The sequence below is a fragment of the Sus scrofa genome, chromosome 15 (assembly GCF_000003025.6).
Source record: "Sus scrofa isolate TJ Tabasco breed Duroc chromosome 15, Sscrofa11.1, whole genome shotgun sequence".
Taxonomy (NCBI): Eukaryota; Metazoa; Chordata; class Mammalia; order Artiodactyla; family Suidae; genus Sus; species Sus scrofa.
The window spans coordinates 52,415,101-52,429,335 of record NC_010457.5 but is presented as its reverse complement, the minus strand read 5'-3'; the positions used below and the strand labels follow the sequence as shown (position 1 = coordinate 52,429,335).

General features: G+C 41.6%; 1 long non-coding RNA gene across 1 annotated transcript in view; it reads right to left on the bottom strand.

The window, feature by feature from the left end:
- The window catches only part of LOC100511785, a 112,611-nt gene extending 99,357 nt beyond the window's left edge, over positions 1–13,254 (bottom strand). The window contains exon 1 of the long non-coding RNA XR_002339477.1: positions 12,884–13,254. This is a non-coding gene — a long non-coding RNA (uncharacterized LOC100511785). The remainder of the gene's footprint in view (positions 1–12,883) is intronic.

The window sequence follows — 14,235 nt, the reverse complement described above, 5'->3', positions numbered from 1 at the left end:
AATGACAGAGATAAGAAAGGAAAATGCATGCTTGTCCACCCAGAAAATTGAGAAGGAATAAACTATTAATACACAGAACAATTTGAATAAATCTTTAGAAAATTATATTGCATGAAAAAAAGCTGCTTCCCAAAAGGTATATACTATGTAATTCCATTGATATTACATCCTTGAAATGACAAAATGGTAGAAATGGCCAATACATTAGCGGTTGTTGGGTAAGGGTTGTGGATATAAAAAGGCAACCAGAGGGATCTTTCTGTTGATGGAAATGTTCTGCATCTTGACTATACCAATGTCAATATCCTGTTTGTGATACTGTATTACAGTTTTATGTTTTTCAACATCTTACCAATTTATAAAAACTGGATATATCACATGCAAAATTGCTCTGTATTATTTCTTACAACTCAATGTGCATTTATAGTTCTCTCAAAATTAAAAATAAAATGTTAAAAAAAAAGAAATAAATGTAGTTACATAGCTCACGCCTAGACAAAAGACCAAATTTTACTAAGGAATATTTTTGTTCTAATAAATGTGCAAATTTTGTGCAAGATAAATCACAATCCCCTAACTTTATATTATACATTGATTAAATGTAAAACCTCTGTATATTAAAAAATACATAAAAGATAAAAATAGACTAAAAAACATGCATTCAACTAGATAAGAAACACTCTAAGCTCCCCCAATATATCAATAGGCAAAACTATGGACAGTTTCTAAAGTGAAATACACATGGTCAGCAAATAAACATTATAAGATGTTGAATATGCTTAGTTGTCAAAGAGACATGAAATAAGACAATATTTCACATATCTTAAGTGTCTAGCAGAGCAATGACCAAACTGTGAACTTTCCTACTCCACCAGGAATCCCATTTGCTAGATCATTTTTCCTCAGTAATCTAAATGAATTCATAACTATTCTGTATGAATACATCCTTTAGAATAATTTACAGGACACTGTACTTCCCTTGACTTCTTCACCTAAAACTTCCTAATTTGTCTTCTTGGTCTTCCTTAAAATAACACTAGGAGATTAGGTGGATATTTTCTAATTCCCAACTCTCTCCACCTGGGCAGAACTATGGAGGCTAAGAAAAGGGTTGAAACCCAAAGCTCAGTGAGGTTTCAGGTGGTCATAAGAAATGCTACCTCCACTGGGCACATCCAACCCTCCTCCCAGCTCTGGGTGGGACACTATCAGGAGCCTTCTGATGGCTGGTACTCAGCTACAGGCCAGTATATACAAAGACAGTCTCCAATTGTTTCTCTTCTCTCTCTCTCTCTCTTTTTTTTTTTTTTTTTTGGTCTTTTTAGGGCTGCACCCCACAGCATATGAAGGTTCCCAGGCTAGGGGTCGAATCGGAGCTGTAGTTGCTGGCCCATGCCACAGCCACAGCAATGCCAGTTCCAAGCCATGTCTGTTACCTACACCACAGCTCACAGCAACGCCGGATCTTTAATCCTCTTTAATCCACCGAAGGAGGCCAGGGTTGAACCTTCATCCTCACGGACACTAGTCAGATTTGTTTCCACTGAGCCATGATGGGTACTCCCACCAGTTTCCAAATTGTGAATGTGCTTCATGGTTTTATTTTTTTCCTAAGCTATATCTCCAACTGTCTTGGTCAGATTAGGCTGCTATGAGAGAACACCACAGAGTGGATGGAAACATTTATTTCCCACAGTTCCAGAGGCTGAGAAGTACAAGATCAAGTTGCTGGCCAATTCGGGGTCTGGTGAGGGTCCATTTCCTGGTTTTCACTTTCTTGCTGTACCCTCACATTGCTGCTTATAAGGACAGTAATCCCATTCCTGAGAGCTCCACCCTCATGACCTAATTACCTCCCAAAGATCCCACCTCCAAACAACATTACGGGGAAATAGGAATTCAACAAATATTTGGTTCATAGCACTGTTAGACTGAGTTGCTACCAGACCACATAAAGTTTCTCCTCTTAGCCTGTGACAAGTGTGGAGAGGAAAAAACAACAAAGGTATTAGACCTTTTTGTCTGAGGCCAGGAAGTAAACAGCCCAGCCCCTAACATTTACAGGATGCGGGACAAGATTATAGAGGGAGACACTGATACACCATGAGCTTCAAGGCACTCGATCCAAGCTAAGCCCACCACCCTGACCCACAAGGTGCCCCTATGTCCCACCTCTAGGTTAGAAGGCCAGGTTCTGATGTAGAAATGTGCTCATAGATATTTAAGGACTACAGTTGATTCTTAAGCATTTGAAACTAGTGTTTGGAGCAGAACAAGACAGCCCGTTGGTGGGATAACCTGGATCAGGGGATCTTCCAAGGTGGGCATTCAGATGGAAAATGGGGAGGGTAACCTAGGTCCTGGGATGATGACGCCTCAATTAGCACAAATGCAGCGGGAGACATGCAAAGAAGATAAAGGCCAGAAAAATTGCAGGGAAAAAAAAAAAGGGAGCGAAGAATTTGATGATACATGGGGAAAGCAGGAGAGAATGGATTTAATGACGTGGAAGCTTTGCAAAGAGGAATACACTGGATTCCCTCTTTACAAGTCTTTAATTGTTCAATAAACACTCTCTGATAGAGCATGATGAAGGATAATATGGGAACAAGAAGGTATAAATGTATGTGTGACTGGGTCTCTTTGCTGTACTGTAGTAAACTGACAGAACACTGTAAACCAGCTATAATGGAAAAAATAAAAGTCATTTTAAAAAAATAAACAAACACATGCTGTGGTTACTACCTACTATGCTAGGGCTTAGGAATAAAGTGAAAGCTACCCTTATGAGACAATACTGTAAGATAAGGGAGGTGCTGTGATAAATACCCTGGCAAAGCACAGCAGAGGAACACTGAAATCATACTTAAGGGTCAAGGAGAACTTCTGGAAGAGTTGATTACTTAAACGCAACTGAATAAAACATTTAGCTTATACTCTTCCTATAATATTAAACAGAATTAATTTTAGAGTTCAATTATGTTCTCATCTACAGTAATGTCAATTATCTAGAAAGCACTGTATTTTAAAAAGGCATTGGAAACAAACAAAAGGCATTGGACATTGTTTCCTATCAAGATAGGTACCTCTGTTTTAAGAATTACAAGAACTAAACTACAACAAGATGTTCTCATTTTTTTTAATTGCATTGTTTGTTTTCCTACTATTGAGTTTTGAGAGTTTTTCTAGATAAAAGTCTTTTACTGAACAGGAGATTTGAAAATATTTTCTCCCAGTCTATAGATTTTCATTCTCTTGTGTGTCTTTCACAAAGCAAAAGCTTTTCATTTTAATATAGCTCAATTTATCGAATTTTTTAAAAAAAGAAAAATTGCAGAAAACAAGGGGAAGAATTTGATGGTATATGGGAAAGCAGGAGAGAGTGGATTTAATGACGTCATGGAAGCTTTGCAAAGAGGGATACAGTGGACACTTAATCCTGCCCAGAGTCCCTTCGTGTGCAATTGCCTCTATTCTCCAGCTGCTGTGGGCATTGTCCCTTCACACTCACAGTGTCTCTTCTGTCTGAAGAGAAACCCTCAAGGAGTTTCCATAGCAGGGAGGCTGCAGCTACCCCACCCCCAACTCCAGGGATGTTACATCTCCCTCCAGGGGCAGCCGGCAGATAGACTCAAGGTGGGACAACCCCGAGGAGCCATTCACTCCTCACAGCTCCCGGAGAATCAGGCTGAGGCTGGATGTCCTCAGAAACCACAGCTCTGCTGAGCCTCTGCCCCAGCCTTATCTGCTTCCTTCACTTCCTTACAGAGGTCTCTGGAGAATGCTTCCCCCATAAATCACTTACACAAGAACCCCTGTCTTGGGCTCTGGATTTCTCTGCTTACTGACCTCAAACAGGGGAGCAGGGAAATACTGGAGCAATGGACAGAAAAGGTATGAACCTGTACTTGATAGGTTCTTTCCATCTTTTCCCAACAGTCTGTATCCTCCTGAAGCATCCTTCACCCTAGACGGGCAGGATCACAGCTGGAGGAGGATCCCACCAGATACTGAAGAAGGAAGGCATCTGTCAAGGACAGCTGAACAATAATTGACCTTCTGATATCAAATCTTTAATGAGAGAGCCAAATGCCAATTGACTGGTCCTGAGTGCATTTTATTGAGTGACCCAAATTTTAAAAATCGAAGCACTTTTCAAACAGAGAATGGAGAACCCATGAGCACCCGGGGATCAGCAAAACATCCCCAGCAATTTTTCAAGTGTTTTATTTTTGGCACAACTCGATTTAACTCATTTTGCAAGTGCTCTTCCCTTCAGTGTTTAAACCCTTGGGTATTTCAAAGGAAATTTAATCCATATGTTTCTGATTCATTTACATTTTAAGTCATAAAAATGTTATTTTTATAAGAGCTGTTTGATATCCAAGAAACTTTCTGAGCCTTTCTTTAAATCTCTTTAAAGTCGTGTTGGTTGGAGCCAGGGAGCAGACGTGGTGTGTGATGCACCACCCGAAAATGTATCCAGACAGACTCAACCATAGACTGACCTCAGAGCAAGGCCAGTCCCATCAGCCAAGAAAATAATGGCAATGGGATGATCAACAAACTTGGTCTGGACACCAGAGAATCCCTGAGAAACACGAGGGAAGCCAATGGCAAGTGATAATAAAGATTAAAGTGGAATTCATTAGTGTGTCATTGACGAGTTGGGGCATATAATGACCAGACTGTCATATATTACAGCAAGCTATCATTCTGGCAGCTTCAGGAAGACCTGGACGAAGTCCTATATCACCACCCAAATACTTTCTGTGAAGAAAATTGTGCCTTGTCTCAGCATGGTATCTACTAACATCAAAATAACATCTGAGGGGTTTTAGGTAACTTACTACATATTTTTACTAAGGAGTAGTAGGCAGTAATTAAAAGGATGACATAATTATTCATTTAATGATACAAAAAGGTGGTCTCGATACGTTGCTAAATGAGACATATGATGGCAAACCTGTACGTGGACACTGGGACCACAAGTTTTGTGAAGAAAAAAGATATCAAAAATATGTTTATATAGACATGCATTAAACTATAAGTAATTATGTCTGGTTGGTAGGATCAGGATGTTTTCCTTTTATTGGCTTGGTTCTATTTTTTTCACTTTTCTACAATTTGCACTGTGTAACTTTAAAAAAATGATTTTTGTCTGCACTTGAAAAGTTGTATGGAATAGTACTCCTGTGATATTGTAAGCGAGCTATGCCCTGTTTTTCTCCTCACTTCCCTTGCTTGGGAACAATAATAGCGCGTGGGGTCCAAGCCGGAGGGGGTGCTGAGGCAAGCCCTGGATGATGGAATCGTCTGAGAGCTGATGGAATGCAACTGCTCATCTGGAATGGCTGAGCCTATGATGACCACGCTTTCTGAACCCCAAATTGGTCACACACCCTAACACGTGGTGGCGGGGGTGGGGGGGATGACAAACTAGATTGTTTTAAATCAGAACGGTTCTCAAAATTCTAGGACATATGGTTGGTCTGGCAACAGGGCACGCTGCTTCAGAAAGGAAGCACAATTCTAAAAGGTAACCGAAGGAACGCGCTGAAGGAAAAAAGAATGGCTGGTGATTTATAAAACCATAGCTGCTGGTCCTCAACATCCACTGAACAAGCAGAACCCTTTGGATTCTCCCTTGTGTAAAGGCAGACAGCATTTTAAATCTAAAGGACTATCCTTTTCACATCTGTTGGCATCTAGTCAGTTGCTGTTTAAAGCACTCCCTGCACAAAATGTGCATGACTGCCAATATTAATTATCTCATAAATTCTCCCCAAACCTGTAAAATAAATGCTTTCTCCTGAAAAGCCAGTCTCCCTAATATCATCAGCACCCCATTTCATCTCTTCTTTACTACCATCCCCACCAATCTCAAAGCTGATTCTGAATCACAAGTCATTTTTTTCTTCTGTTCAGCTGGACTCATAGAGCCTCTTTGATCATAAAGACAGGATAAAGCAAAGAAGAATCATGCTTTTCTGAGTCCCCTATTAGTAGAGAAAAGGCAGATAAATAATCCTTAATGCTTTCTTTTTTTTAAAAAAAAAAGTGGAATTCCCCATTGTGGCTAAGCTGTAACGAACCCAACTAGTATCCTTGAGGACATGGGTTCGATCCCTTGGCCTCCCTCAGTGGGTTAAAGGATCCAGCGTTGCTGTGAACTGTGGTATAGGTCCCAGATGTGGCTCAGATCTGGTGTTGCTGTGGCTGTGGCATAGGCTGACGGCTACAGCTCCGATTCCACCCCTAGCCTGGGAACTTGCATATGCTGTGGGTGCAGCCATAAAAAGACCAAAAAAAAAGAAAAAAAGTGATTCCCAAAGCTTTCCACTCGAAGGGAATAGGATAAGTGGGGAATTTAATTAATTACCATATAAAATCAAGCTATTTCAAAACCCTGGAAAGATTTTCTGTTTTAACATTCTGTGATGATTCTATTTAAACATATTGTATTCTCACCTTCTAGGATGGCTGAATTCATTTGAAATAGGCATTGACTGTGAAACTCAAAAATGATGACAAGTTTAACCAATTGGCCCGTCATGGTTAATCACACTCTCCCACCAATCTGCTCAGCTCTGAGAATATGAGCTCTCAGTTCCAGGTCTTAAGGGGCAGTTCTCAAAGGCTGACAAATCTCTCCCCCAAAAGACAGTGTGTGTGTGTTTTTAAGCCCACCAGGGCCCTAGTTAGGAATGGATGTCATAGAGAGAAGTGTCCACTCCAAATGAGACCTACAGAAATCAGCCTCGAAAGTTCTGCCTCATGTAGCGAAGCAATGGGATGCTTTCTTGATGCCCTGATTCAACAACTAACTCAAGAACTCAGTAAAACAGCAGCCATTAGGCACCGAGGCCATAGACATGAGAGAGCAAAACCCCTGCCCTCACAGAATAAACACACGAGCAGTTGGACCAACGAGCCAATTAAAAGAAAAAACCCAGAGTGAGTCGTATAAAACAGTGAAAATTGCATTTGGTGCCGTGAGAGGGAAGGTAACTTTTTCAGAAAAACTGGCGCTTGAGATGAGTTTTCCAGCATGATTTAGGAGTTAGTTAAGCCAAGAGTGGGGGGCAAAGGAAGAGTCTGTGCAAACGCTGGAAATGAATGGATGAATGGATTTTTTTTTTTTGGTATTTTTTGGTCAATGGCTATCATATTCCCTACCAGTCAGAGATCATGGGCTTATACAGCCCTCCCCCAACCCTGCAAAAAGAATAAAACATAAATAAGAACTGCAATTGTATTTATATGTGAAAACAATTAGAAAAAATATATTTTGCTTTATTTAAAGAAACAATGCCCCTAATTCTAAGAAGATAAAAATTTTTTTTTTCTTTTTTGTCTTTTTAGGGCCACACCCGCAGCACATGGAGGTTCCTGGGCCACAGTCAAATCAGAGCTGTAGCTGCTGGCCTACACCACAGCCACAGCAACATGGGATCCGAATAGTGTCTGCGACCTACACCACAGCTCACAACAATGCCGGATCCCCAACCCACCGAGCAAGGCCAGGGATCAAACCCGAGTCCTCATGGATACTAGTCAGGTCGTTAACCACTGAGCCACATTGGGAACTCCCAGAAGATAAAAATTTTTTGCATTGGAAATCCAAAGACATTTTATTCTACGGCTGCCATGGAATCATCTACAGTGCAGCTCAGATTCTATGGAAAGCAGATGCAAATGTGTGCAGCATTTGAGGGGAGTATGCTACTAATTTTTTTAAACATAGAATAGAATGTGTTAATCCCAGCTTAACCATGTTTTTAACAGCTGTGCAACTGAGCATATAACCTTTTTGGGACTCAGTTTCCTCATCTGGTTTATTAGCGTCAAAAATTCCTTTCCCATTTAATAAAGCTGTTGGGAGAATGACATTAAATAGTATATACGTAAAGGTCCTGATATAGTATCTGGCACTTAGTGCATGTTAATTCTGTCTCCTTTCCCTTTTCTCAGGAACGGAGGTCCGAACAGTTGAAACAAGACAGCCCTAGAGCACCATCCCCAAATGGCACTGGCAATGCTGGTTCGGCCTAAAACCAGCCAAGCCAGACTCAGCCTGATCATGTTCCTTTTTGGAGGATGGAAGAAAAGCAATAGTTAGTTATAGATCTTGGGTGCCAGGAGAGAGCTAGTGCTCACCATTTCATTTCCATAATGGAGAGACACCTGCAGTATAGCCTGTAGAAAAGAACTGCTACAAAAAAAAGATATCCCATGGCAGCAAAGATACTTAGAGCTAATGAGCTAATAAATATCGTCAAGTTACATTTTCTTGCCAAGTATTAAACTGTAAAAAGAAGAGCAAAGGGAAGGGAAGGATGAGAACTGCATATGTGCTACAGGGTTCAGATTCTGGGCTTCTTCTGACCAACTTTTATTACTGTTGATCATATTGTAGTCATGTCAGTCCACTCCTTCCTGATACTGCCTGACACTGCAAGTTCTCTAGGGCAGAGACCTCTTTCTTACAGGCTAGTGTCTAGTGGAAAGCAGAGTTTTCTTTTTTTCTGTCTGCTCCTGAAGCAGCAACCTGAGTCACAGCAATGACAATGCCAGAGATCGTTAACCACTAGGTCACCAAGGAACTTCAGCATGGTGTTCCTTCTCATTGCAATAATGGACTTTTGCATGTTTGCTTCTCCTTCTGCCACCATAGTGGAAGATGGGGATTTGGTCCCTGCTGCAAAATTAGCCATTTTCCATCTCATTTCCCAGTCTCATTTTTCTCCAGAGATTTTTTTTTTTAACTTGTTGGCCACCTAATGGCACATGGAATTCCTGGGCCAGGGATCAGATCCAAGTTGCAGTTTCAACCTACACCATAGCTGCAGCAACATTGGATCCTTACCCTGCTGTGCCAGCAGGGATGGAATCTGCATCCCAGCACTGCAGAGACACCACTGATCCTGTTGTGACACCGTGAGAACTCCCAGAGATTGTTGTGATCTTAATATCTGTTCAAAGTATATGTAGAGTTCCCAAGTGGCACATGGGATTACGGATCTGTGTTGTCACTTCAGTGGCTTGGGTTGCTGCCTTAGTGCAGGTTTGATCCCTGGCCCAGGAACTTGCACATGCCATGGGCATAGCCAAAAAATAAAAATTTTTAAATTTTTAAAACACATGACTTTAGAACTTTCCAAACCTGACATTTCATTCTAGATACCCGGGCTACTCCAATTCCTTTCGTGCATTTATTTATTTTTTGTAGCACAATGATTCACCTCCCATCTTCCAATCATTTTGATTATCCTGAGAACAAAATCCAAACGCCTCACCTTGGCTTCAGGAAGCCCTGCCTTCTGACTCACACTCTCCCTCTCGCTTTCTCCTTCTAAACACACCACCTCCTTCTGTCCTCAAACACATCAGGCACCTTCTGCCGCAGGACATTCACCCTTAATAAGCCCCACGCTTGCGCTTGCATTCTCTACTCCCTGATCTCTGCAGGTCCGGGCCCTTCCCCACATTCAGTCCTCAGCCTTCATTCAATGTCCTCAGAGGCATCATTCCCAACCCACTCTCCAAAGCGACCATTCAGCCTCTTTTTTTTTTTTTTTTTTTTTATTTTCCCACTGTACAGCAAGGGGGTCAGGTTATCCTTACATGTATACATTACAATTACAGTTTGACAGCTGTGGTGTAGGCTGGTGGCTACAGCTCTGATTCGACCCTTAGCCTTGGAACCTCCATATGCCGCTAGTGCAGCCCTAAAAGGACAAAAAAAAAAAAAAAAAAAAAAAAAAAAAAAAAAAAAACCATTCAGCCTCTTACCACGTCCCCTAACTTCAGTTTTTTTGTCTAGCTCCGTCAAAAGTATCTCAATCATTTCTTGCTTATTTTCTCTCTTTCTCTCTCTCTCTCTTTTTTTTTTTTTTTTTTTTTTTCTTTTTAGGGCCGTGCTCGTGGCATATGGAAGTTCCCAGGTTAGGGGTCGAATGGGAGCTGCCAGCCTACACCACAGCCACAGCAAAGCCAGATACAAGCTGTGTCTGCGATCTACACCACAGCTCATGGCAACGCTGGATCCTTAACCCACTGAAGGCAGCCAGGGATTGAACTCGCATTCTCATGGACACTAGCTAGATTCTTAACCCACTGAGTCACAACAGGAATGCCTTATTTTCTCTTTTGCAATTTGTGTCTTTTTCGACTTTTATATCCCCTTCACCTAGAGCAGTTCCTGGCACAAAGAAAGGGCTTAGTTAAAATTATGAAACAAATTAACCAACAACAGCCCACGTACCTGATGTGAGGCTCAGGCATATCCCCCAATCCTCTCTGCTATTACTTTTTTCAAGTTTTATTGAAGTATAGTTCATTTACAAGGCTGCGATCATTTCTGCTGTACAACAAAGTGACTCAGTCATACATATACACACACCCATTCTCTCTCAGATTCTTTTCCCCCGTACATTACCCCACTATGCATTTTTTGGTGAAATTCTTCAATGTCTGGCAGTCAGCAGTTTGGGAAGGATGGAGGGTTTCTGACTGAATGTGGGCCTGGCTGTGGCCTGACGACAATATTGTGCCTCCTTTCCTGGAGGGCCTGGTGACAGGCCTGACACAGGAGGCTGCCATATGGCACGCTGCTCTGCACCTGCCATGAGAACACGGTTTAGGGCCCTCGTTGGAATAAACAGGAAAATTAGGGAAAGTGATTGGTGGCAGAGAACCTGACATTTTGGCTCAAAGCTCTGAGGGGGGGAGAAAAGTCAAAACTGCTGAAAAAGTCTACATATTAACTGGCACATCATACACCTCCCCAGGCAATGCTCATTTGAGAAGAAGGGGAAAAAAAAAATCATCCAACAATTTTTAGAGCTGAATTACCAAGGACTTTTGCTTTATTACATAGGGTAGGCCAAATTTTCACCACACATACACATCCAAATGCATGTGTGTGATGTCTCATACCTGGAGGGGAAGCTAACAACCACGGCTGGAAAGATAAACATGCGGATCTCTTATTTACAGTGATGTTTACAGTTCTAGCTTCCAGGCAACTTAATTAATGTGATTTTAATGCATATGTCCTTGTTAGGAGCTCTCTATCGGCACCTGGCAATACTAACTCAGCCTAACATCTTGGTTTGAAAGTACAGCATGTCAAGGAAAAGAAACGATGGAAATATTTTTGTCCTCTTTTTTAAAAAAACACATGAGAATAAGATTCCAGAGAGGTTACCTCACTCCTCCCAAGTTCTATAAATCCAGAGCCAAGACAAAGTGGAATACGCATTAAAGAAATGTAGACACACTTTCAATTACTCATCGACATATTAAAAGTGACACCCCAAACTCAAACCAGTAAGTCTGAAACAGAAACGTGCAATTCAATTAACAGAGGGACTTTCACTACTGCAGGTATTAGTTCATTCTGTGACACAGAATTTGGACTTACACTCATACGCATATCACATATATAGTGTATACCGCCTTTATTCTCTGTGATTTTAAACTCAGTAGTTACTAAGTTGTGAGGCTAGTGAAGCTATTTTTTTTTTTCCTTCTAGGACTTGGTTTTCAGTCTGAGAGTTAATGAGTGACTCGAAAGCATTTCACGGACATAAGAGCCACACATAATATCTTAATGTAAAGCTTTTCCAGGGACTAGTCAACAGTCAGAAATGGAAAAATGCTGAGGCGACCCAGACCTTCCCCCCCCACCTTCCTTGTAGCTCATCTTCTAAGAAACACTGAGATGAGGGAGTTCCCGTTGTGGCTCAGGGGAAACAAATCTGACTGACATTCATAAGGACACAGGTTTGATCCCCGGCCTCACTCAGTGAGTTAAGGATCCTGCATTGCCATGAGCTGTGGTGTAGGTTGCAGACGCAGCTCGGATCTCAGTTGCTGTGGCTGTGGCGTAGGCCAGCGGCTACAGCTCTGATTCAAACGGTAGCCTGGGAACCTCCATATGCCATGGGTACAGCCCTAAAAAGACAAAACAAAAAACACTGAGATGATTTACAAAAAACTATGAACTACCAAGATGATAGATGACATAAGGAAAAAATGCCAAGATGCTTATTACATAGAGGCCTTTTTACATTTTACACAAATGTTAAGAACATCAAAGATCACAAAGTCATTTTCCACTAATACATTAGAGAATAATCACCTAGGCTAATTTTAAAAGTTGTAAATGCTGGAGTTCCCGTCGTGGCGCAGTGGTTAACGAATCCGACTAGGAACCATGAGGTTGCAAGTTTGATCCCTGCCCTTGCTCAGTGGGTTAACGATCCGGCATTGCCGTGAGCTGTGGTGTAGGTTGGAGACGCGGCTCGGATCCTGAGTTGCTGTGGCTCTGGCATAGGCTGGCAGCTACAGCTCCGATTAGACCCCTAGCCTGGGAACCTCCATATGCCGAGGGAGCGGCCCAAGAAATGGCAAAAAGACCAAAAAAAAAAAAAAAGTTGTAAATGCTCAATAATAGCCACTTTGACCGTAAGAAGAGAGAAGGAGGGGAGTGGGAGGAAAAGACAGTGAAAGAAAAGAAAAAAGCTTTTTAAAAAATTAAGTAGCTCTTGTTGCACACCAAGGCAATTAAGGAAACATTTGCTGAGAATGAAAAATAAAGGAAAGAGATCAGCTCTTAAAGCTGCAGTGACTGTGATATTTGGCTTCTGGAAGCTGGGTATTAATCTCATCCACTATTGGTGGCAACATCAGAATTTCTGAATAGAAGTGACTTAGGAGCAACCATCCTGCTGGAAGCAACAGCTAGGAGCTTATCCTAGAGCTACATTTGCATAGCAAGCACATTACTTTTACTGTAAATTATATCTTCATTTGGCCGTAGAGCACTGATTAAAAACTAGGGGACGAAAGGACCCTTCACATACATACAACTTACCCTTTAGATCGGCCACTGCAGTTTGAATATGTATGTACCCCCTTCCATACTTTTTATAGTGGAGAAACAACACTCAGTGCAGGAACAAGTGAGATGAAGAAAAACTCCTACGTTATTAAAGCTGGAAGGGAATCTCAGACATCCTCAGCTTTGTGATCTGAAGGTCATACGAGGAGCTGAAAGAAATGCTGATAATTACTGAATCTGGGTGATAGGAACATGGAGGTTTTATTAGAGTATTTTCACTAATTTATATATATTTTAAAATGTAACAAAAAGTGAATAAAAGAAAGAAGGATGGGGGAGAGAAAGAGGGAGGGAAAGAAGGAAAGAATGGAAGAAGAGAGAGAGGGATGAAGGAAGGAAGAGAGAAGAAGAGAGAGGGAAAGAAATGAAAAGGAAAGAAAAAAGAAAGAATAAAGAGAGAAAAAAAAGAAAGAATGAAAGAAAAAGCTAAAAGAAATAGAGAAGGAAGGGAAGAAGGACTGCCTCAAGTCTTGTTGAAAACACTGTGGTTCCCCACTACACAAAGGACACAGTGACCACAGCAAAGGACTGCACCCTCGACACTCTGAGCTTACAAGTCTACATATACCAGGACCCACATTCTGACCTTACCTTTAATGTGGGTCTTTCACTTTCACAGAAGCTGTGCCACCACCGCCTCAGCTCCAGGGAAAAAGTGACCCCTCTCGAGACATTGATTTTGAAGGTCTGGATCTATCCAAAGGTAGAAAATGGGACGTGGAGTCAAACTGCCCCACACATTCTGCCCTCTGTCCATCCTCTCTGGGCCACGAGAAAGGCCAACCCAGCACATCTGCCTCCCAGCTGCAGAGCTTCATCACGGACAACCAGATGGGGGCTTATTTTCTGGATCCTATTTGCAATCATTGTATAGATGCTTTCCTTTCTTGAAAATCCTTCACTACTCAGCAGTCTCAGAAGTGCACGTCAGCTCGTCACATGCCAAATTAATAACCTGCCGTTTCAGATGCCAAGTTCAGAAAGGGTTTAGAAGGAAAGGTAAGGGAACTTGACTTGATAAAGAAGGAGAGTTAATTCATTGTGGGAAACTGAAATGAGTAAGAAAGACCAACTCATTCCACTCATTAATTGTTTTGTTTTGTTTTTTCCTCTGCTGCTGGGCACTTATCTGGCCATACATAGGCTGAAAAACCACTGGGAATGTTAGAGAGGTCCCTTGGAGGTAATTTTACATAAAGTCCAATCAATTCATTGAGAGGTTACTAAAAGCCTGCTAGGTGCCACGTACTGTGCTATGTGCTAGAAATAAGACACGACGGACTTTAAGAAGGTCAAAGTCAAGGGGTAAGATTGAGAAAGAAGTC